Raw genomic sequence first — 22,958 nt, 5'->3', positions numbered from 1 at the left:
ATAATCTCTTCATTCCTGCCATTTAAATTTATATGGGCCCCATGACTATTTCTGAAAATCCATTAGCACAAAATTCCTGTATATGGCCCCAAAGCGAGTAGCATAAGAGATCTGGCCAGGAGAAGAAACAAGCATAGGTTCAATATTCTCTAACTAGGAAGTATTTTAAAATAAAAGGAGATGGTGATGAGCTAATTGGCCTGCTCTTTCATTTTTGGTTTGGTTTTCCTAAGAACCTGAATCTTTACTTTTTGCTAGATGGGGTATGCATCAACTGAAGTTTTTGTTGTTATTCAACCATTTTCAGTCATGTCAGGCTCTTTGTGACCATATTTGGGCCTTTCTTAGCAAACATAAAAGGCATGATTTGCCATTCCCTTCTCCAACTCACTTTATAGATGAGGAAACTGAGGCAAACGGGGTCAATTGACTTGCCCAGGGTCACACAACTTGCAGTTGTCTGAGGCTAGATTTAAACTCAGGAAGAGGAGTCTTCCTGATTCTAGGTCCAGTATTCTCTCTAGCTACCTTATAAACTGAATACCATAACCTGGGTTCTCTAAGGAAACAATGAAAAAGACTGAATTTGTTTCAGTGTTCCATAATTGTGAAGCCTTATCTATTTGATTTTCATATACAAATGTGTAATGTACTTAGTTCTTGGCCTACTGTGTTCAGTTTCAAATTCCACAGGGAAGAGGAAAAAAAAATAGCATAAAATGTGTCTGCTTGAATTAAGGTCTAGGGCCTTTTCAGTCTTTCTCAATAGTAGCAATGGTAACTAAATGGGTGATTTTTGTTAATCCACAGTGAATTAAACACAATCCAAACATGTAGTAATACATATATGGAAAAAAATAATTGGTTGAGATAGAATTTGGGGACATAGTAATCTGGTTCTTGTTCTCAGATGGTCAGTATATGGTTCTTTGAGATCCCAAAGAACTTCCACTGTCAAACATGTTCCATCAGGCTTCAAATGGGTAATTTGCTGATGAACTCATAGGTGGACAGAAAGAAGAGCAGTCATAGGAACCAAAGATCAATGATTAACATGGATTCACAAAAGTACTTTAGCCAAAAACAAGAGTAAAAAAAAAAAAATATGCATGAGGACACACAGCTTGACTTCAAGAAAAGACATTTAATTTTTTTTTTTTGTACACCAAGGTATCATGTGTCCATAAGATGTACCCACAGAAAAACTGGGAATAAAAATAAAATTGAGAAAGTTCATCTAATACATCAATATGGTGTCAGGTATATAGCTCTATCTTACAGTTTGAATTGAGTCATGGGTTCTTTCTTGATGGCCTTTCTTAATGGTATCATTATGGCAAAGAGAATAGGAAACTCTTGTTTACATCAAGAAAGACTTAGTTGTGCCTGACACAAATTGTCTTTCTGTCTACGGGCAAGTCGATTAATTTTACAGTGTTCCAACAAACTTCCCATTGGTGGTGAGAATTTGCTTAGCAGGAGTTCTGTATACCAATGAACTCAAACGTGGATTTTGATAGAAGGATCTTGTCACTAACATCATACTAATAATATAGACGTTGATGAACAGTACATAGGAAATTTATTGGTAAAATAATTAGTAATTTTTTACTATTTGCATTTAATAGCTTTGAGTAAAATGCTCCTAATCAAGACAAGTAATCAGTTATTTTTCCACGTACTTTGGATTGAAACTAATTTAAAAGACAAAAACAACATCTCTCTTGCAAGGCAAACCAATGAGCACAGGTTCTGTTGTTTTTGTTTGTTTGTTTGTTTTTGCTTTGTTTTCCCCTTTTTAGGATTTTTTTTAATCTTTTTTTCATTCAGGAAAAGGAAATTTTCTTTGCCCTCCAAAAGCTTATATTCTACTGAGGGAAACAATTTGTACACAGATAGATAAATATAAAATATACACACAGTAAAGGGGTGTAAGGTAAAGAAACAATAACAATGACAAATTCAACACACGTGACTAGCTCTTCCATTATGCAGAAAGATTAAAAAGGTACCTTTCATCAATAATAATTTGTAAGCATGTATACATTATTTGAATATATGTATATATATACTTATGTGTATGTATGTGAATATATATATAAGCACACACAATTATTAATTTTACAATAATTGTACCATCCATATATAGGGAATTCCGTATACATAGGAATTCCCATTAAAGAAACTTCCTGAACCAACGTAGATCTGTTAAAATGCTCTGTAACTTAGAATCAATTGCCTGAAGCACTAAGGGTTTAAATAACTTTCCCAGTGTCACACAGCTAGTACTCATCTATGGTGGGGGATAAAACTGTGTATTTCTGACTTCAAAGCTGCTATCTATCACCTGAATGTGCCACCTCTCAATTCAACTCTATATTTTAATAAATCTCCCTCTTCCAGTTTTTGCATATATATGCATTCACATATATACAGATGCATATGTATTCTGTATTTGATTAAGTTGTCTACACTGTGTGTACATATGGAAATATATATCTCTAAATCCATGTGTACCCCAGCTCAAAGAAAAGAACTCACATCTTTCTCAAAATTAATTGAATGAAAGTGAATCCCTATAATAAACATATATATATTTTTAAATTCATCCATCAGCATGGTTGGGTTGCAGCTAAGTGTCATTCAGGTAATCTGTCTATCACTAATTGCCTTTGTGACCTGACACAAGTAACTTCTACTCTCTGAGCCTCACTTTTATCATCTGAAAAAGGAAAGGTTTAGAAAGGTCACCAGCTCCAAAGATTCATGATTCTGACTGAAATTGTATTTAACTTTTTGACAGTTTATGACACGCTATTTATTGATTGTGACCTGTTCAACTTTATTTTCCTATCTGCACATGACATTGTGCCTCCCACTTTTTACATGTTCAACATTAGTATGTTGGTTAATTAGTTGATGAAGGTACAACATGTTGAAACAAGACACAGGAAAAGTACACAGGCAGTTCCAGTGAGGCAACTGTACTGGAAAAAGGACCAGGACATCTATTCATGAGGGAATGAGCCCTGTGGAATGAGGGGAAAGAACAATACTAAAGGCATGAAGAGAGAAGAGACCATATAAGGAGAACAGAAGGCTTCTAATTATTGCCCATAGGGGAGACTCTGGCTCCATGTACATTGGAACTCTAAAATAAAGTCAATTTAAAACTATTTCTTTCTTCTGTCTTAAATGTTTAAATTTCATTCAATTCCTCAAGCTGAAGAGTGAACAAAATAGTTTAGTGTGGAATGTGTAAGAATTTCCACCATCAAGTATACTTTCAAACTGATTTCTGTAACCCATCAGGCAGGAAAAAAATGTATTGTAAAGTTCTGAATTAACAAAGTAATGAAATACAGCAATCCAATTAAAATTAACATTACTTTCCCTCATCAAGTGGTAAAAGGAAACAGTCTAACAGTCAGCTTAACAGCATGAGACACCATTGTAGACGAGATTGAAGTGAGGGAGGGAAAAGGAACAGGGTTTCTCTGAGCAGAGGAAGGAGCACACTGAAATGGTAATAATAAAACTTTGCATTTAAATGTTGTCTTTCTTTGTAACAGCTCAAAATTCTTTTTAAACTTGGTAACTCTCAGAATGAACCCTCCATGCCGCCTCCATTTGCCCCTCAAAGTTGAATAGATATCACTCTAAATATCTCTATCACTGGATTGAAATTTCCGACTCATCCTGGGCTAATAGAACTAATTGATAGTCCTATCCCCACTCATTCCTTAGATTTTGGAGTTCTTACTTAAAAGTTCGTGCTAATGGCCTGCTGAATATTTCAAGCGATTTTTCAAAGAATCATGACCTTCTTGAGACTAAGTTGTGAATCTATTTCAGAGGCAGGCTGAATGTGCTACCTTGAGCTTGGGGCCAACCCTTGAAATACTGAAATAAATATGCTTAAAAACTTAAACGACTACCCTCAGAGGTATTTAGGAAACCAGAATGTTGTTTTTACAAAGAAAGTTATCTATTATGATAGGACATCAATACAGAGAACAAACTTTGAAAATGCACTTTAGTGTTTCTCTTACCTTCAGAGTAACTGAGCCTAAAGAAGTTCCCAGACTTCAGTGCAATATAGGACCAGTTGAACTAAATTCACTTTCAGTAGTGAGTCTCTATAAGATTGTGCATATATGTCACTTCTTTATGACTCAGTTTTGAATATATAAAATGAGTTAAAATGTATAGTTATAATATCTCAGATTTGGAAGATACCTTAAAGGTCATTTAAACCAACATACCTGAGCTTGATATTCTTGGTAGCAAGAGTACTTAACCTGGGGTCAATGAATTTTTAGAACATTTTCATTATTATACTTCAAATAATTGGTATCCTTTATAATTTGCTTCCATAGGCTCCACCAGACTTACATAGAAGTCTGTGACATCCAAAAAATATTAATCAATTCCATTCTATAACCTCACTGAGAGGTGGTCATACAAACTTTCCTTATGGACCTCCAAGGGAGAATTTGTCTCATCCATTTATGTAGCCCTTTTCACTTTTGGACGCCAAGCCTACATTTCCCTCTTTGCAAATTCCACCCATTGCTCCCAGTCCTGTCTTATGACATGAAGCAAAATGAAGCAATTCCTATTCGATAGACTTTGAAATATTTCAAAGGGATAATCCAGTTTCCCTGAATCTTCACTTCTTAAGATTAAAGCTTCTGATTTTCTCTAAATTATCCTTACATGTCATTTTACTTCTATTAACCGCTTCACAGGACTGTTGTAAAGAATCTGTCTTTGGTATAGTGGAAAGAGCATTAAGTTTGGAGTCAAAGGACCCAGATTAAAATCATTTTCCAGACCCTGTTTGTTGTGTGCTAGGCAAGTCATTTAACAAGTGTGTAATATTTAATTAATTGATTTTTATTAATTATTATATTATATTATATATTATATATACTTATAATTATTAATTAATATTTAATTAATTAACATTTAATAAGTGTGTCAAATGAAAAGGTTGGGATTGATGGTTTCTTTAGTCATTTCAAGGTTGAAAATCTTTGTTCTTGAGATACTAAGCTTTCAAAATGAAAGGAGATAAGGTATATGGAAGTGATTTTAAGAAAATAGCATACAATTAAAATAGAAAATATAAAAGTATGTCACTGATGATTTCTCCAAAGTGTTCTTCTGAATTCACTCAGGTGATTAAGATATTCAAGATACTAATTGAGTTTCAAGAAAAATGATCATTATTCTATATTAGGAAGAGTAACAGACATGAGTAAATTTAGTAGTCTCTTTGTCCTTCCTTTTTCATTACTGAACAGCTCTACATGATAAAGGCCTAAGTTCAAGTCTTGACTATCGCTTATTGGGCATATGATGCTGAGCAAATTATTTAGCTTCTGTGAACTTATTTCCTCATATGTGAAATTTTGATAATCTTTTAGGGGGTTGTTTTAAGGGAAATTGATTATAAATGATTGGATATTGTATGTAGTGGAAAAAGAACTGGTCTTGTGGTTGCTTTAGTGACCAGCAATGTACCCATTGGCAGGTCACTTCAACTTTCTGAAACTGTTTCCTCATTTGCAAATTAAGTTAATAATATTTTTATCCCCTATATCACAGGACTGTGGTGAGTAAATTACTTTATAAATATTAACTGATTATCCATGTGTAACATGTACACCTATGTGTATATACATATATACTATTTGTAAAATGAGGTTAATAATAATTGTATCTCCTACATCACAGGACTGTGGTGAGTAAAAATTTTTATAAAACTTAAATCACTATATATGTGTAACATATACACGTATGTATATATAGCACTTAATAGCATTTATAATTTATCTACATACATACATGGGTACTGAATTTGTTCATATAAATATAAAATATTATACACTTATATGCAAAAAATTATGGATTTGTACTACCTTTCATTACAATAATTGAAGTCTAGAAAACTTTCTGCCTAAGAATCATCTTTCTAAAAATTTCTGTACAATGAAGAAACTAATTTACTATGAAATATTTTAAGTAATATAATAAATTAGCATTTTTATTGATACCATAATTAAATGTTTTTGATATAGTAACTAAAAATATTATCATTTAAGGGTACTAATTCCAATCATAGATAACATGGCATAGTAGAAAAGAGATATGAGTCAGGTAATGTGGGTTCCAGTCATAAGTGTTCTCTGTAACCTTGGGCAAATGAAAAGGTTGGACTGAGTGATCTCTAAAGTCCCTTTCCAGTTTTGAAATTCTGAGTCTATGAATTGCTTTCTCACAATACTTCATATTTTGTTGACATGTCAGCAGAGTACTTCACACTTCATTGGAAATCCATTAAAACAATTACCATGTCATTAGTGAGTACTTTTAATTATGTGCTTAGTAACCTAAAGAATTCTCAGTGATAGGCAAGGTTAGCATGTACTTCATTTGGATGCACTGAGTAGCTATCTGTCTTACCCATGAAGAAACTAAAACTGTCATATACAAATGTTTCATCACTTTTGATTAGGGATGTGATAGGAAAGGCTGAGACAGAAAGAAAAATAGATAGCTTATCACATAGAGTATGGGTCAAGAACCCCAAAAATATTGTTTAATGGCAATATACAGTTGGGTGGGCCTCATCCAGAGTGAAAAGAAAGTTTACAGAAAGTAGGGGTATAGGAGAAGGAAAAGAACATTTTTGTTACATTCTCTGATTACATAACTTTGCTTATTGTACTTGTAAATCTTCTTTGCTCCTGTGCACACTTTTGAATTTTTTTTCCAGTGAATGGAGGAGGGGTGTAACAGAGAAGAAACAATGGAGAGGAAGGTTTCTGCCTTCTACTTTGGCCTATGTTGTAGATACATCAAGAAGTTCATTCCATCCTTTGTCATTCTTATCTTTCATTATTTCAAAAGTCATAATGAAGTACCTGGGAAACCAAAGATATGTGGAATTTCTGAGATACAGACAAAAAAATCCCATGTCAGAAGTCATATCTGCCTCACATGTGAAAAAAGTTAAAGCTGTCATAAATCAATTACAACATGGTCAATCAGGGATATGATCCCAAAGGTCATGGACAAAAAGAAAAAAAAGGCAAACACTTTACATAAATATTTAGGACTGGGGTCTCAGAAAAACCTATGACCTTATGTAGTTGTACACATTTTGAACCTGTATTTGATTTGTGCTCTGGCAGAGATAAAACCATGGGACATCAGAGTAAGAAGGAATCTTGGCAGTCATTGTATCTAACTCCCTCATTTTGTAGATTAAGAAACTGAAGCTAAGAAAGAATAAGTGAATTCTCCAATGTTAGCCAGATTATATGTAAGCTTATAAGGTCAACTGTTTTGGGTTGAAGGTCAGGTATATGCTAATGCATATCACAAGTGAATCCAACAGAAACATTTTTGAGAAAGAGAATTTGGAGGCACATTCATTTCTCACCTAGCAATATTTCATTATGAAAATGGAGATGGTTTGGTCATGTGGTGGAAGGAAGGCGTAATGAATAGAAAACTTATGAGCTCCACTGATGTTCTAGAAATGTCTAGAGGAAGCAAAGGAAAAAACCCAGCATACTGGGTAGGTCCCTTAAAAACTTATCGGAAGGTAGGGAATAGACAATGACCTCAGAGAATGAGAGGGGATAGATGAGTTGTGATCCCCATGATAGGAAAAAAAAAAGCACATCTACCTTGATGAGATCCATTTGATCCATGAGATCAAATCAAACAGGATTTGAACCTATTTTTGGAACTACATCTCTAAGTGTCAACTCTCTTCACAATAGGGTATTCTTCCATACATCTGAGATTTCTTCAGTGTGGGTACGTTCTCCACTGACACAGATCAAAACACATTCATAGCCCCTGATGAATCAAAGAATGTGAGTGAAAAGCGTTTACTAAGTACTTTATTTATTATCATTTATTATTAAGTGCTGTATTTATTAAGCATACCAGGCATGGAAATGCTTATGGTAAAAATAAAAGTTATGCAGCTTAATGTATTGACATTAAAAAACGATCATTCTCTGGGATGCCCAACTCTCTGGTGAAGATGCTCTATTTCACTAATCCATGAATTACATTATAATGTCCATGGCCAGTTTCATACAGGCCTTTCCTGCTTAGTAATTCTTACCAGAGATTTAATTCCGTCAACATAATCTTCAAGAACTCAATTTTATCTGAAAGCCATGATGAGAGACAAGCTTAGGGTTTAATGGAGATTATTCACAGAGAAGAAAGACAATCTATTGTCCCTTCTTGCATTTGACACCACAATAGAAGCTTCAGTGGGGTGAGTTAACCAGATCTTGCCCCTGTTTTCCATAGATCTATAGTCTAATATGATTCTGCCACGGAAATGCAGCAAGCAGTTGACCAGAATATTCTCCTGTCTTCGTTGGGAGCTTGCCCCCTTAATCATTTACCTGTCATTCATCTTCAATATCTCTTTACCACCTATATCTTTCCCCATGAGTTTTGAATATATCCAGGTTTTCCTATCTTTGAAAAGAAAGTATCTTTGATTGCTTGATGTTATCATCTTAAAAAAGTGCTCTTTTCTCATTTACACTTAAATACTTAAAAAGGATTTTATGCACTTATCACTTCCTTGTCCTCACCATCCACTAAATCCTCAATTCTTTGGATCAGGCTTCTGACACTACCACTTGATTTAAACCACTTTCCCTAAGGCTGGCAATGATCTCTTAAGTACTAAACCTAATAGGTTATTCTCTGGCCTCATTCTACTTGATTCCTCTCCAATCTTTAAGATTAGCAACGACATTCTTCTCTTCTTTCTACTCTGACATATATGATCACTTTTTTTTCAGTCTTCCGTTTTCACTCTGTAAAGAAGAATGCTTCTCTAATGTTATATCTTGGACTGTCTTATCTCTCTATGATTTCTTTTTCAGCAATCCCCAAAATTATTCAGTCAAGCAATATGCATTTATTTAATGCTTACTATGAAGTAGGCAGTATGTTAAGCATTGGGAAGAGAAAGGGGGGGAGAGGAGACAGAAAGACAAAAAGAAAGACAAAAGAAAGAAAGGAAGGAGGGAAGAAAGAAAGGAAAAGAAAGAAATGAAAGAAAGAAGGAAGGAAGAAAGCAAGGAAGGAAGGAAGGGAAAGCAACAAAGACAATCCTTGTCCTCAAGAAGCTCACATTATTATGGGGGAGAAAACAAGCAAAGGCACTTGTACAAACAAGTTATATGTAGGATAAATAGGGAATAATTAACAGAGGGAAGGCACTAGAATTAAGAGTAGAAAATGGCTTCCTGTAGAAGGGATTTTAGTTCAGATTTGAGGGAAGCCAGGAGGTGAAAATAAGAAGGGAGAGCATTCCAGGCATTGGGGACAGCAGAGAAAATTCCTAGAGCTATGATATGGAGCAGCTAGTTCATGGAACTGGAACTGCAGGGAAGTCAGTGTCACTGAACAGGGAAGTAAATGACACAGAGGAAGACTGGAAAGGTGTGTGTTTGTGTATGGTAGCTGGTGGTGGAGGGGGATTAGCTTCCTTGTTATTCAGTCATTTTTAGTCATGTCTAACTCTTTGTGACCCCATTTGGAGTTTTCTTGGTAAAGATACTGAAATAGTTTGGCATTTCCTTCTCTAGCTCATTTTACAGATAAAGAAACTGAGACAAACAGGGTTAAGTGACTTGCCCAGGATCACACCACTAGTAAATATCTGAGGCCACATTTGAATTCAGGTATTCCTGACTCCAACCTTACTGCCCAGTTTCAGTTATGAAAAGCTTTGAAATATCACAGATGATTGTGTACTTGATCCTGAAGACAATAGGGAGCCACTGGAGTTTATTGACAAGGGAAATGACATGGTCAGATCTATATTTTAGGAAAATCACTGTGGTGGCTAAATGGAAGACAGTGTGGAATAGAAAGAGTATTGGCAGATCCATCAGTAGGCTATTGTCATAGTCTGTGAAGTAGTGAGGATCTGCACCATGATGCTGGCACTGTCAGAGAAGGGAGGGGTTATATTCAATGTAATTTTTAAAATGTTGCAAAGGTGAAATTGATAGGTCTAGACAATAGACTGGATATTGGAAAGTTGGAGGGTGAAACAGTGAGGAGAAGAAGATGATAACTAGGTTGTGAACCTAAGGAACAAGAAGATTCTATTACCCTTTATAATAAAAGAGAAATTTGAAAGGGGCAGGGTTTAAGGGGGTATGATTTTAGTTTTGGACCAGTTTAAGATGTCTAGAGATGCACGGTGTCTGAAAGGCAGCAGGATAAGTAGATTTGATAATCATCAACACAGAGATGAGACTTAAATCCCTGAGAGCTGATAATGATAAAATAAAGTAAAGTAGCATAGAGGGAAGAGAGAAGAGGGAACAAGAAAGAACCCAGTGGGATACCTACATTTAGTGACCTGGATGAGGAGCCAACAGAAGAGATTGAGAAGGAGTGATCTGATAAATAGGAAGAGAATTGAGAGACTGGTATCTGGAAAAAGCAAAACTAGAAAGAAGAGAGTGTTGAGGAGAAGAGGGTGATCAATTGGGTCAAAGACTGTAGAGGGATCAAGAAGCACCTGTGTGTGGTGAGGAATGATTAAAACTTTTGTTTCCACACAAATTGTGTAATGTATGACTTCTGAAATCTAGTGGATACAGACATACTAGAAAATCTTTTGACTTGCAGCAAATTCAGGGATATAAATTGATTGTAGAAGGCACTAACAACATAGACTAGTACTAGATTATCTTCTAACAAAAGAAGGAAAATTGAGAGACATCACAGAGAAAATTGTTTCCATAAATTCAGAGTAACAAACATCAGAATGAGAGACATAATGGAGTTAGGTACCATACAGAAGATAACAGGCAAAGCAATTATCCCACTGGTTTTTATTTTTGGGGGGATTAGAAGTCAACTAAGCAGAGTAAATGTTAAGTCTTGCTTGTAAAGGTCATGTGTAATAAGCTAATGAATATTAACTTCTCTGGGAGTGCTAAAGCTCCATTTCAATGGTCATGCAATGTATGTAGAGGGAGGGGGAGAACATGTGAGGTAGAACTATGTAGTAGGTATATCGGAAAGATGTATACCCTGTATTACCCAGTCAACTGAGAGACAAGGGAGGGACTTTGTGGTCTGCCATAGGTTTTTAAGAATTACTCCAGTTCCTGGAGGGTATGTCGATTTTATGAGGCACCCACCACTGCAGTTTTATTACTAAACTTTTCTTTTATCTTCGTCCTTTCTGTGTTTGAATGAGTTATTTTGCACGTGTTAACTATTAGCTCTATAGATAACACTCAATTATGTATTCTGGGCTTTTATGTCTTTCCTGAATCATAATTCTCTAATACCCACTCTTTCCTGGAAAGCTGCACTTGTAGGTTCCATAACTATTAGTCCTCTAAGCATGAAGGACAACAACTAACTTTCAAAATGACCAAAACAGAACTAACCACATTTTTAAAATGGTAACAACAATACAAATAGGAACAAACAAATTCTTGGTTAATCTTCTCGCATCTATTTCTTCTTTTAAAATATGGTTATTGATGTCTTTTCATTTTACGTCACAATATGTGTTTTTTCATACACACATTCTATGTATTTATATGTATATACATACATATAGAGAGAATGTGTATGTATATATGATATATATATATATATATTTCTCCAATACACTTCAGAAATAAAGATGAAGATAAACCCTTCCTTATTACTAAGAAAAAAATTAACACATCATTGTCTGGCAATACATGGAATAATCTGTACCCATTGTCGTCTACCTCTTTGTCGAAAGCAAAGCAGGACTACGTCTCTTTTCTAGGGCCATAAATGTAAATAATTTCTCACTATTTGGATTATTTTAGTGTTCTTTTCTCTTACATTGTTATAATCATCAGATACGTTTTTCTTTTGGTTCCAGTTATTTCCCTCTGAAACACAAGATTTTCCATAAACCATTCATCCTTTCAGTCATTCAGATTCAGAATTTGATATCATTCTTATATTGCTTTCTCCTTCATGAAGCAGTTTCCAAGTCTTCGCAAAATTTTTCTATTCTGCCTTTTTTCCCACTAATATTACTTTTACATGATTTTGGAACCTCATAGTTTCCTGCTGAGAACTGAAATGACTATAACCTCCTTGCAAGGCTCTCTGCTGGCTCTTTCGTCACCAATGCATTATCCACAGAGCTGTCAAATTAATGTTGAACAAGTCAGTCCCCTCCCCAACATCCTGTGGTGGCTTTCTGGTGCCTCTAGTATAAAGTATGAACTTTTGAGCATACCATTTAAAATCTTTCACATTCTGCCTCCCACCTACTTTTTCAGCCTTATTTCTTATTATTCCCATTCATGCACTCTCCATTCTAGGCAAACATCTTCTAGTTGTTACTTGTATGTAAAATTCCATTTCCTACTTCCAAACTTTAGCATAGGGATCACTTCTATCTGGACAGTAATCCTTCCCTACATTTGTTTTGTAGAATCCTCAGCTTCCTTCAAAGCACAACTTAAGGTCTTTCTCCCACAAGGCATTTTTTTTTATCTCTTTGATGAAATTATTTTGTATCTTGTTTTTATTTGCTGTATTCCATTAATCCTTGGAAATATGCTGCATTTCAGCATCCTCTCGTTAGAAGAGGGATTCCACTCTGGGAATAGAAACTTTTGTTTTTTGTCTTTTTATTGGCAGCATTTGTACACTTTGCATAGGTGCTTCATAAATGGTTGCCATTTTGAATTTGACAAGGATTGAGCATGTCAATAGTACTAATATTATAGATGTCTATATTGATGGCAATAGGTAGGTGGGAAAAGTAGAAGCAAATTATTCAAAAATAATTTTGTGTGATTTTTTTTCTTCTTGGAATCATCACTTTGAATGTAGCTACATACACAGGACATTCTAGGAATCGAAAACATTAGTCACAAATTAATACTACTGAGGTCTGACTTAGGAAGAATCTCTCCACCACCCTCCACACACTGCCCCCCCAAAAAACCTGATCTGAGGCAGTGGGCTTCTCTCTGTCTTTAGAATCCAGGCAAGCAGAACAAAACTGTAATGATTTCACCAACTTGATCTTTCTGTGTAGGGATATGGTATAGATGAAGGCACCTGCCATCAATTCACAATTAATCACCCAATATTGCTTCTTATGCCTAGTTTGCAGAAAGCTGGAAACATAGGATATTAAGTATTTTTTCAAAGGCTTTTGGCGATGGCTAACATAGCTCATGCACCCATCTGTCTTTCTTTTTCAAATTCATTTTTCCTTCAAATATTGCCAGGCTACAAGTGAAGGCAGATGGGGCTACCTTAGAGTCAGGAAACCTTTCATTCTAGTCCTGCGCCTAACACATTCTGTGTGACCATGGGGAAATCAGATATCTCTCAGTGCCCCCATGTAATGAAGACTAAACTGGCAAACTGGCATTACTAGATGAAATTGCCATACCGGAGAGATCTTTATGCAAAGGAAATTCCAAGTATGTCCCCCCAAAACCTAATAACTGAGGTGCGAGTTATGTATTCTGGTAAAATAAGAGGTCAAAATTTTAATAGAGGGGCAATTAAATTCCACAGCATTAAATGCTTTCCTGTGTGCAAAGGAGACAAGTTAAATGGAAGGGAAGTAGATCTTTCTACTCTTGGATGATAATTTTCAAAGGAAATAATAGACTTGGGAAGGAAATTTGATAATACTTGTAAGCCAGTGGCAAGTATAATTTGTGAATGCCCTTCCTCTGAGAGGGAAACAAAAGGTTTAGAACAGCTCTTTTCACATTGGCCTTGTTATTGTTTCTACTGGACCTCATATAACAGTTCTATGGAAGCAATGTGACTATCCTTATCCTCTGAACCTTCAGCACATACTTTTTCATATTTTAATATGTTGTCACATTCAGTAAACAATTGTTTGGTTTCTATTATATGTGGGACACTGGGAATATGTGCGTATACAAACATACACACCCAAATATATATATACATACATATATATGTATGGTGTGTGTATGTATGTATGTATGTATATTTCACACACACACACACACATATATACATATATACTGGCAAAATTTTATAAAATATAGAACCAGGTAGTAGCTAGAGACTCCATGGATTCTCTTTTTATTTTTCTAAGAAAGGATAGGGATGGGGCCAAAGAAGACATTTGCTATTGTTTTACAAAAACAAAACAAAAAAAACACTAAACAAAAGATGTAAATTAAGATCTCTTACTTTTCCATCATTGAGCTGAACTGAGTAGGGAATGCAAAGTATGAAAGATACCCTTTCCTAAAGGACATTGCTGTTTAAGTAAGGATATAAGATAGATAAACATGATTTATCCATTTGACAATTTTTATTTCATTTATAATTTGAAAAGGTCTCTTTCCATGTCCTTGTGAGTAAGATGGGGCAACACAGGCACAACTGAGTGGTCTCAGAGATGGCTGACTGATGGGGCCTAAATAGCAGTCATTAAATATTTAGAATCAAAGTGTCCCCAGGAATCTGTCCTTGGCCTTACATTGCTCAACATTTTTATCAATGATTTGAAATGAAGTCATAAAAGGCACATTCTCTCAATCTGTAAATAACACTAATTGGGGAAGGCTAGCTAATATTCTAAGTTACAGAGTTAATAATGGAAACATTTTTTTCACCAGTTAAAATTATGAACCTCACTAAGAATGATGAATTTGATTAGGTTAAATGTAAATACTTGGGTTAAAAAATGTACATGATAGGTAACATCTGATGGTTTTCATGAAAAAAGATCTAATGATTTCAGTGACCTATCTCATTATGAAACATCAGGTTGACAAGTAAGCTGAAAAGCTAATGCCCTTCTAGATTTCATTAAAGAAGACTAATGTTCCATGTGGAGGTGTAAGATTTTTAGTTTTTAACATATTGACAAGACCACAAACTACAGAATGTATGGAAGAATTCAAGCAGAAGGGTTAGAGGAACAGAGGTCATTCATCTGAAGGTAAGTTGAAGGGGACAAGGATCATTAAGCTGGAAAAGACTTGGGAGGATATGATAGCAATCTTGATATGTTTGAAGATTCATATGGGGAAAGGATTAGACCTGTTCTCTTTGTTCTCAAAAAGGATAGAATTAGAATTAATAGATTGCAGAGAACCCTTGCAAGTTTTAGATTCGGTGATGCTGTATAGTCAAAGTAGTAAGGGTTCAATGAATTTTACTGACAATGTATTCTCTTGAATTTGATAGGAAAGAGATACCGCTATAGCCTGGTGAGACAAAGCAAATGATTCAGAAAGGAAGGAGAATGTAGACAGGATTTTGAATAATGTACAAAATGTACAAAATAAAATGTACAAAAATGTACAAAATAAAATGTACAAAAATGTATAAAATATACAAAATGAACAAAATATAATGTACAAAAATAAGATGTATAAAAATAAAGAAAGTAGGGCACTTCAGATTAAAATGACATGTTACAGGAAAAATAAGAAGAAAAATATGAGACCTATTCAAGAGACTGGAAGCAGAATTGCTTGCAGGAAGTATAGAATTCTTCCATGGGAATTAAGGAAGATAAAACTAGGCAGGACAGGGGAAGGTAAATATTGGAGAGGCTTTTATGCTAAACTAAAAAGTTCATACTTTATTCTGTAAGCTATTAGTGAGCACAGATGATTTTTGACCAGGAAGAGGCATAAAACTTGCATTTCATAAAAATTAATCTGGTGGCATTATGTAGGATAGATTATAACTGGGGAAGACTAGAGACAGGGAATTCAGTAAGGAAGCAATTACAGTAGTCCTGATGTAAAGGTATAGAATTGCTAGGATGAGTTAGATGCAGTGAAAAGTGCGAAGGAAATTCTGATCTTAAGATCCTGGGACTATTGGAAATATAATGGTACCCTAAAATTGTAGGGAAGTCAAGAAGAGAAGCTGGCTTAGAAAAGATTCTAAGTTAGGTTTCAGAAATGTTTGGTTTGAGGTGATTGTAGAATATCACTTGGAAGTGGTCAGTTGACAGGTGAAATTGAATGACTCCAATTCAGAAAAGGACAAAGGCCCAGAATTAAAGATACTGGCATAGATCAAAGAACTTGTGGAAACCATTACAGTTAAGGTAATTGCAGAGAGAGAGAGAGAGACAGAGAGAGACAGAGAGAGAGACAGAGAGACAGAGAGACAGAGACAGAGAGACAGAGAGAGAGACAGAGAGAGAGACAGAGACAGAGAGACAGAGAGAGAGACAGAGAGAGAGACAGAGACAGAGAGACAGAGAGAGAGAGACAGAGACAGAGAGACAGAGACAGAGAGACAGAGAGAGAGAGACAGAGAGAGAGAGAGAGGAGAGAGAGTATCCAAGTGTCTTTTGGTCTGGAGTATATTGATTTTTTTTTCTTTTCTTAACAGAAGAATTTCTCATTGCTTTCCAACATTCTAAATTATAACAGGGGATAATGAGTGTACTTGTTATTTTATTGGCATAGGAACTCCGGTGGTAAAGAGACTCCCTCCAAAAAGCAGGTAATCATTTTCTTGCCAATTTATAGTTCCATGGAGTTGCCTAGAAAGCACAACACATTAAGTGACTAGCCCAGGGTTACACAGTCAATAAGTGTCAGAAGCCTTGAACTCAGGTTTTTCTACCTCCATGCTTGACTCCTTCTATCCAAAATAGAACTAATTAAACTAATATCCAAGAACTAATTAAGTCTCTTTGTTATTGAAAAGACCACAGAACCCTAAAATGTTAACTTTAAATCTTATCTGAATTTAAATTATTTTTGATCACTGTGAGAATTCAGTTGGCTATTCCATTATTACAGGATATTTCTAATAGTTTTTCATGGTATTGTTTGAAGAGTATTTTTGAGCAAATAAAAAAGTTTATATTCAACTCTGAGTTAATTTTCAAAGTTATTTCAAAATCCTTCTTTTTGATGTTTTATTCCTTATATCATCATAAGTATCCTTCCCCCTACCTTTCCCAGAGAGCCATCCCATATAACAAATCATATTTTAAAGAGGAAGACATATCAGCACAACTGATAAATACATAGGTAAAGTCCAAAAACATGGGCAAGACATAACCTACCACCTCCAAAAGTGTCCTTGGAAGTGTCCTTTCTGACCTTTTCATTCAAGTCACACTTCATCTTTATAATTTATTACTTTCACTTCTGATTTTGTGTGTGTGTATGTGTTCTTTCCATTTACACTGTTACAGTTACTGTGTACATTGTTTTCTTTACTCTGCTTACTTCACTCTGCCTCAGCTGAGATTTTTCAATTCTTTTCTCTATCAATCACATACATAATTTTTATGCACAGTAATATTCCATTACCTTCATGTACCACAATTTGTTTAGACATCCCCCATTTGTGGGCATATACTTTGTTTCCAATTTTTTGCTATCACAAAAAATAATGCTACATTTTGTTAAATATAGGGAACATTACGTTGTGTTCATCCTTCTGTGCCAAAGAAGATCATGCCATCAGAGAGATAATGACATGACTTGCACTTGACTTTGTTTTCAGTGAGGGAGGGCTGTGCAGGTCACCAGCCTCACTTCTCCTCCAGAGCCATCTGAATCCAGTGACCAGATATCCATCAGGATGACTGGAGATGACCTAGGATCCACTGGGAGACCTTGAGTCCTTCAGGCCAAGGTCTATGCAGGTACTCACTTAAGATGAGGCAATGCCCATTCATTGAATAGCCCTGTTTAAGAAGTAGGCAGGGAATGGCCCCTTTAATGAGGCAAAGAGAAAGAAAGACATCAGGCTGGGATAAAAATAGCAACAGTTACTATTGATAATCACTCTTAAGCCCAGAGGGTCCAGATGGCTCTGGAGGAGCAATGAGGTTGGTGACCTACACAGTCCTCCCTCGCTCAAAACAAAGTCAAGTGCAAGTCATGTCATCATTTCTCTAATGACAGAGTCTTCTTCAGCAATGAAGGATGAACACAACCCTATGAGTAGATGCAGCTACCTGAATGGGGACCCAGTTAGTTGGGTAACTCAGCTCCTCCTCTCCTGACCGTCTCTCCCTCCCCTTTCTTCTTCTCTCCAAAGGAAGGTAAATTTGGATGGCCAAAAGATGCTCCATTGACTTGGGATTTGCTGACTAGATTCCTCCTTCCCTTCCCTTCCCTTCCCTTCCCTTCCCTTCCCTTCCCTTCCCTTCCCTTCCCTTCCCTTCCCCCTTAAACATATAGCACTCTGAAGCTAGGACACCACTGGGCCTCTGCCTAAGGTCTCTTCTGGACCCTTCTGGTTTAAGAGTGATTATCAATAGTAACTCTTGCTATTTCCCTCCCAGCCTGATGTATAAATATAGGGGCTTTCTTATTGTTGCCTATCTTGGAGTATGAGACCCCAATAATGGGATATCTTGTTCAAAAGGCTTGGACATTTTGATCACTCTACTTGCATAATTCCAAATTGGATACCAAATGTATCCTAACTGGTTGTTTATCTTGAATTCCAAATTTTATGAGAGAAATTTGAAAGAAATTTGCCTATCATTTGATCATTTTCCTTCTTATCATAAGTTCATGTGCATTATTTTGCCTATGCAGAGCTTGTCCAGGTTCATGTAATCAATTTATTTTATCTTTTGTAATTGTCTTCATATTTTGTTAGTTAAGTATACATCTCCAACACATAGCTGTGAGGTATTTCATTGATATTTTTTATTTTTTAAAAATATAATACGATCTTTAATGTTAATGTTACATATCCATTTTGAGTATATTATGGAAAATGGTATAAGGTTTGGTCTAAACTAGATTGGCAATGGTTTTTGGTTTTTATCAAATAATGAGTTTTTTCCTACATAACTTGTTTTCCATTTTTGTCAAACACTGGGTAATTGAATCCCATTGTTTATCACTGTTTAATTTGTTTCATTGGTGTATGTTTTTATGGTTTGTTTTTTTTTTTTTTTTACCAAAACCAGATGATTTTGATCATTGTTGCTTTATGATATAGCTTGAAGTCTGTAAGTGCTATGCCTGTTACTCTCTACCTCTTTTCACTATTTTCCTAAATATTCTAGATCAGTGATGTCAAACTGGAAAAAGAAATGACTCCCTGTGGGCCAATATTGAATTTAAAAATCCCATTCACTAATCTGTGTTGTACTTTGTTTATATTTTTTTGTTAAACATTTCCAAATTACATTTTAATCTGTTTATGACTATATTTAAGAGATATGCAAACATGAGTTTATACCACTGTTTGATTTTTTTTTTCAAATCAATTTAATTAGCATTTTATCAAATTCCATGAAATATTATCTTGGTAATTTAATTGAAATAGTGCTAAGAGTGTAGATTTGGTAATATTGTCATTTTTATCATATTGGCATGATCTAACCATGAGCATTGACTATTCTTCTAGCTATTGAAGTTATTCTTTATTTGTTTGAGGAGAACTTTGTAAATGAATTTATACATTTTTTTGTTTGCTTTGGTAGGTCAATCTCCAGGAGTTTTATGAATTTTTTGAATTATTTGGAATGGAATTTCTTATCCTAATTTTTTGCTTCTTTGGCTTTATTAGCATATAGAAATGATGTTGATTTTGAGAGTTTATTTTATAGCCTACAACTTTTCTGCAGTTATTAATTTTCTCATTTATTATCTTTGTTGATTCTCTAAGATGTTCCAAGTATACTGTGGACTCATCAGCAAAAAAGAAATAGTTTTTATTTTCACTTTACCTATCTTTCTGCTTTTGATTTATTTTTCTTATCTTATTGCCATTGCTAGTATTTCAAAAACTGCATAAAATAGCACTGGTGAGTGCAGGAATGCTTGCTTCACTCTCATATGGTAAAAGATTCTAGTTTATCTCCATTACGTACAATTCTTACTTTTAGATATGTGTATATTTTTGCGTGCATCTGCATAATGTTTTAAAACTTCCCTCTATGCCATGTAGAGTCTTTAGCATAAAAGTGTTGAATGATATCAAAGGGTTTTTTTATATCCATTCATATGAATATGTTTTTTGGGAAATTTTAGTTTGAACACATATACATATATACATACATGAATACATACATACTTAGTAAGTATGTGTGTAATGTTGATGATTTTCCTAATGTTGAACCATCTTTTGCATATCTAGTATAAATTTCAGTTGGCAATAATGAATATGTTTTCGGAAAATCACTGTAGTCTGAAAAGATTTTGTTCAAAAATTTGAGTAAATATTCACTAATGATATTGGCCTATGGTTTTCCTTCTGTATTTTATATTTCCCTGATTTAGATATTAGGACTATATAGGCTATAAAAGCATTCTAGTGGGGTACTTTCCAAGAATAACTCCTAATCAGGAACATTTATTTAGTAAGAAGTTAAACAAAAACAATAATATCATAATATTTTCCCCACAAATTGGGAGACACTCTCTCACTGGTATACAGTGTCTGTGGTGAAGTTAGTAGGGAAAAACTTGCAGACTATTGGAAACTGTTTCATGAATAGGGAACATCTGTGCTCAGGACAACCCTCTTGATTATGGTATTTTTTGTTTGTTTGTTTGTTTGTTTTTAATGTCCTTTCTTTCCTATAGGGACAATCTGTAACAGAATTCATTGTTGACTGAGGGATTCTTCATTTGGTCCTTTTCAGTCCACCACTGGCTGGGGAGATGCAGTGAAAGAGCACTGGAAGAGCAATCTAGAAGATCCAAGTTTAATCCAGCCCGAAGTGCTTACTCTGTGTAACCCTGTGCAAATCACTTAATTTCTATTTGCCACAGGTGCGGCAACTGTCAAATAAAAATAAAAATAGTCCATGCCTTCCTGGATGGTTGTGAGGCTTAAATGAGATAATATTGGTTTGTTTGTTTTCAAAATCACTTAGCACAAGGCCTGCTGATTCTTTCAAGCCTCCACTTCTTTCTTTGCTGCTCTTTTGGGCTGCCAAAGCAACAGTAAGTCCTTTCATTAAGATTGAACTCTTGGGATGTGGACTCAAATGGCAGAGTAGAAGTAGACTTTGTAGAGCTCTCCCCCAAAAGCCTAGCCACATACATGTAAAAAATGACTCTAAACACATTCAAGAGCCACAGAACCCACAGAATGACTGAGGGAAACAAATCTCCAGCCCAGCACAGTGTGGAAGGTCAACAGGAAGCATCTATCTTGCCGTGCTGGTAACAGAGCACAGTTCAATGTGGGCTGTACCAGCACAGACAGCATCTGAGCCAGTGGGACTGAATCTCTGACACCTGTGGCAGATTCCAGACTTTGCAACCCCAAAACCTCCAGTACAGATGAAAAGCTCAGTGGAAAAAACTTGTCATATTTATGTGCGAGAATAGAGTGGTCCAGCCCCAAAGCAGTGGAGGGATGGAGGAGCCTGTGGCAGCTGCAGCAAGGGCAGAGGCAGGAGCCATTTCTGGAGCTCTAGATCCACAGATTGTAGGAGGATCAAGCAGATAACAGTACACCTTCCTAGAACCAGTGGATGCAGAGAACTACCTTGACAAATAGGTCAAAAGAGAAGTAAATGGTTGGGGAAATGAGAAAAAAACAGAACAAGAATCATAATATAGAATCTTACTTTGATGATAAGGAAGACCAAAATACACAAACAGAAGAAGACAAAAAAGTCAAAGCTCCTCCATCCAAAACCTCCAAGAAAAATAGGCCTTGGTTTCAGGCCATGGAAGAGCTCAAAAAGGATTCTGAAAATCAAATAAGAGAAGTAGAGGGAAAATGGGCAAGAGAAATGAAAGTGATACAAGAAAATAATGAAAGATGAGTCAGTTTCTTGCTAAAGGGGATCCAAAAATGATGAAGAAAATAACACCTTAAAAAATAGACTAACCCAAATGGCAAAAGAGATCCAAAAACCAATGAGGAGAAGAATGCCTTAAAAAAGTAGAACTGGCCAAATGGAAAAGGAGGTCCAAAAGCTCACTGAAGAAAATAATTCCTTAAAGATTAGAATGGAGCAGATGGAAGCTAATGACTTTATGAAAAAACCAAGAAATTATAAAACAAGATTAAAGGAATGAAAAATAGCAGATAATGTGAAATATCTAATTGGAAAGCACTGACCTGGAAAAGAGATCCAGGAGAGATACCTTAAAAATTATTAGACTACCTGAATGTCATGATCAAAAAAAGAGCCTAGAATCATCTTTCAAAAAATTATGAAGGAAAATTGCCCTGATATTCTAGAACCATCAAGAAAAATAGATACTGAAAGAATTCACTGATTGCTTCCTGACAGTGATCCCAAAGGAAAACTCCTTAGAATATTATACCCAAATTCGAGAGCTCCCAGGTCAAGGAGAAAATGTTGCAAGCAGTCAGAAAGAAACAATTTGAGTACTGTGGAAACACAGGATAACACAAGATCTAGCAGATACTATATTAAGGGATCAGAGGGTTTAGAATATGGTATTCCAGAGGTCAAAGGAACTAGGATTAAAACCAAGAATGACCTACCCAGAAAAACTGAGTACAATGCTTCAGGGGAAAAAATAGTCATTAAGTGAAATAGAGGACTTTCAATCATTCTTGATGAAAAGACCAGAGCTGAATAGAAATTGTGACTTTCTTTTTTTTTTTTTATTTAACTTTTAACATTTATTTTCACACAATTTTGGGTTACAAATTTTCTCCCCTTTTATCCCCTCCACCCCCCAAACCCGAGCTTTCTAATTGCCCCTGTGACCTATCTGCTCTCTCCTCTATCCTCCCTCCCTGCCCTTGTCTCCGTCTTCTCTTTTGTCCTGTAGGGCCAGATAGCTTTCTTGACCCCTTAACCTGTATTTCTTGTTACCCAGTGGTAAGAACATTACATTTGGTCCTAACATTTTGAGTTCCAACTTCTTTAGCTCCCTCCCTCTCCACCCCTTCCCCTTGGAAGACAGGCAATTCAATATAGGCCA

The sequence above is a fragment of the Notamacropus eugenii genome, chromosome 6 (genome assembly GCF_028372415.1).
Source record: "Notamacropus eugenii isolate mMacEug1 chromosome 6, mMacEug1.pri_v2, whole genome shotgun sequence".
NCBI lineage: Eukaryota > Metazoa > Chordata > Mammalia > Diprotodontia > Macropodidae > Notamacropus > Notamacropus eugenii.
This window is presented reverse-complemented; position numbering follows the sequence as displayed.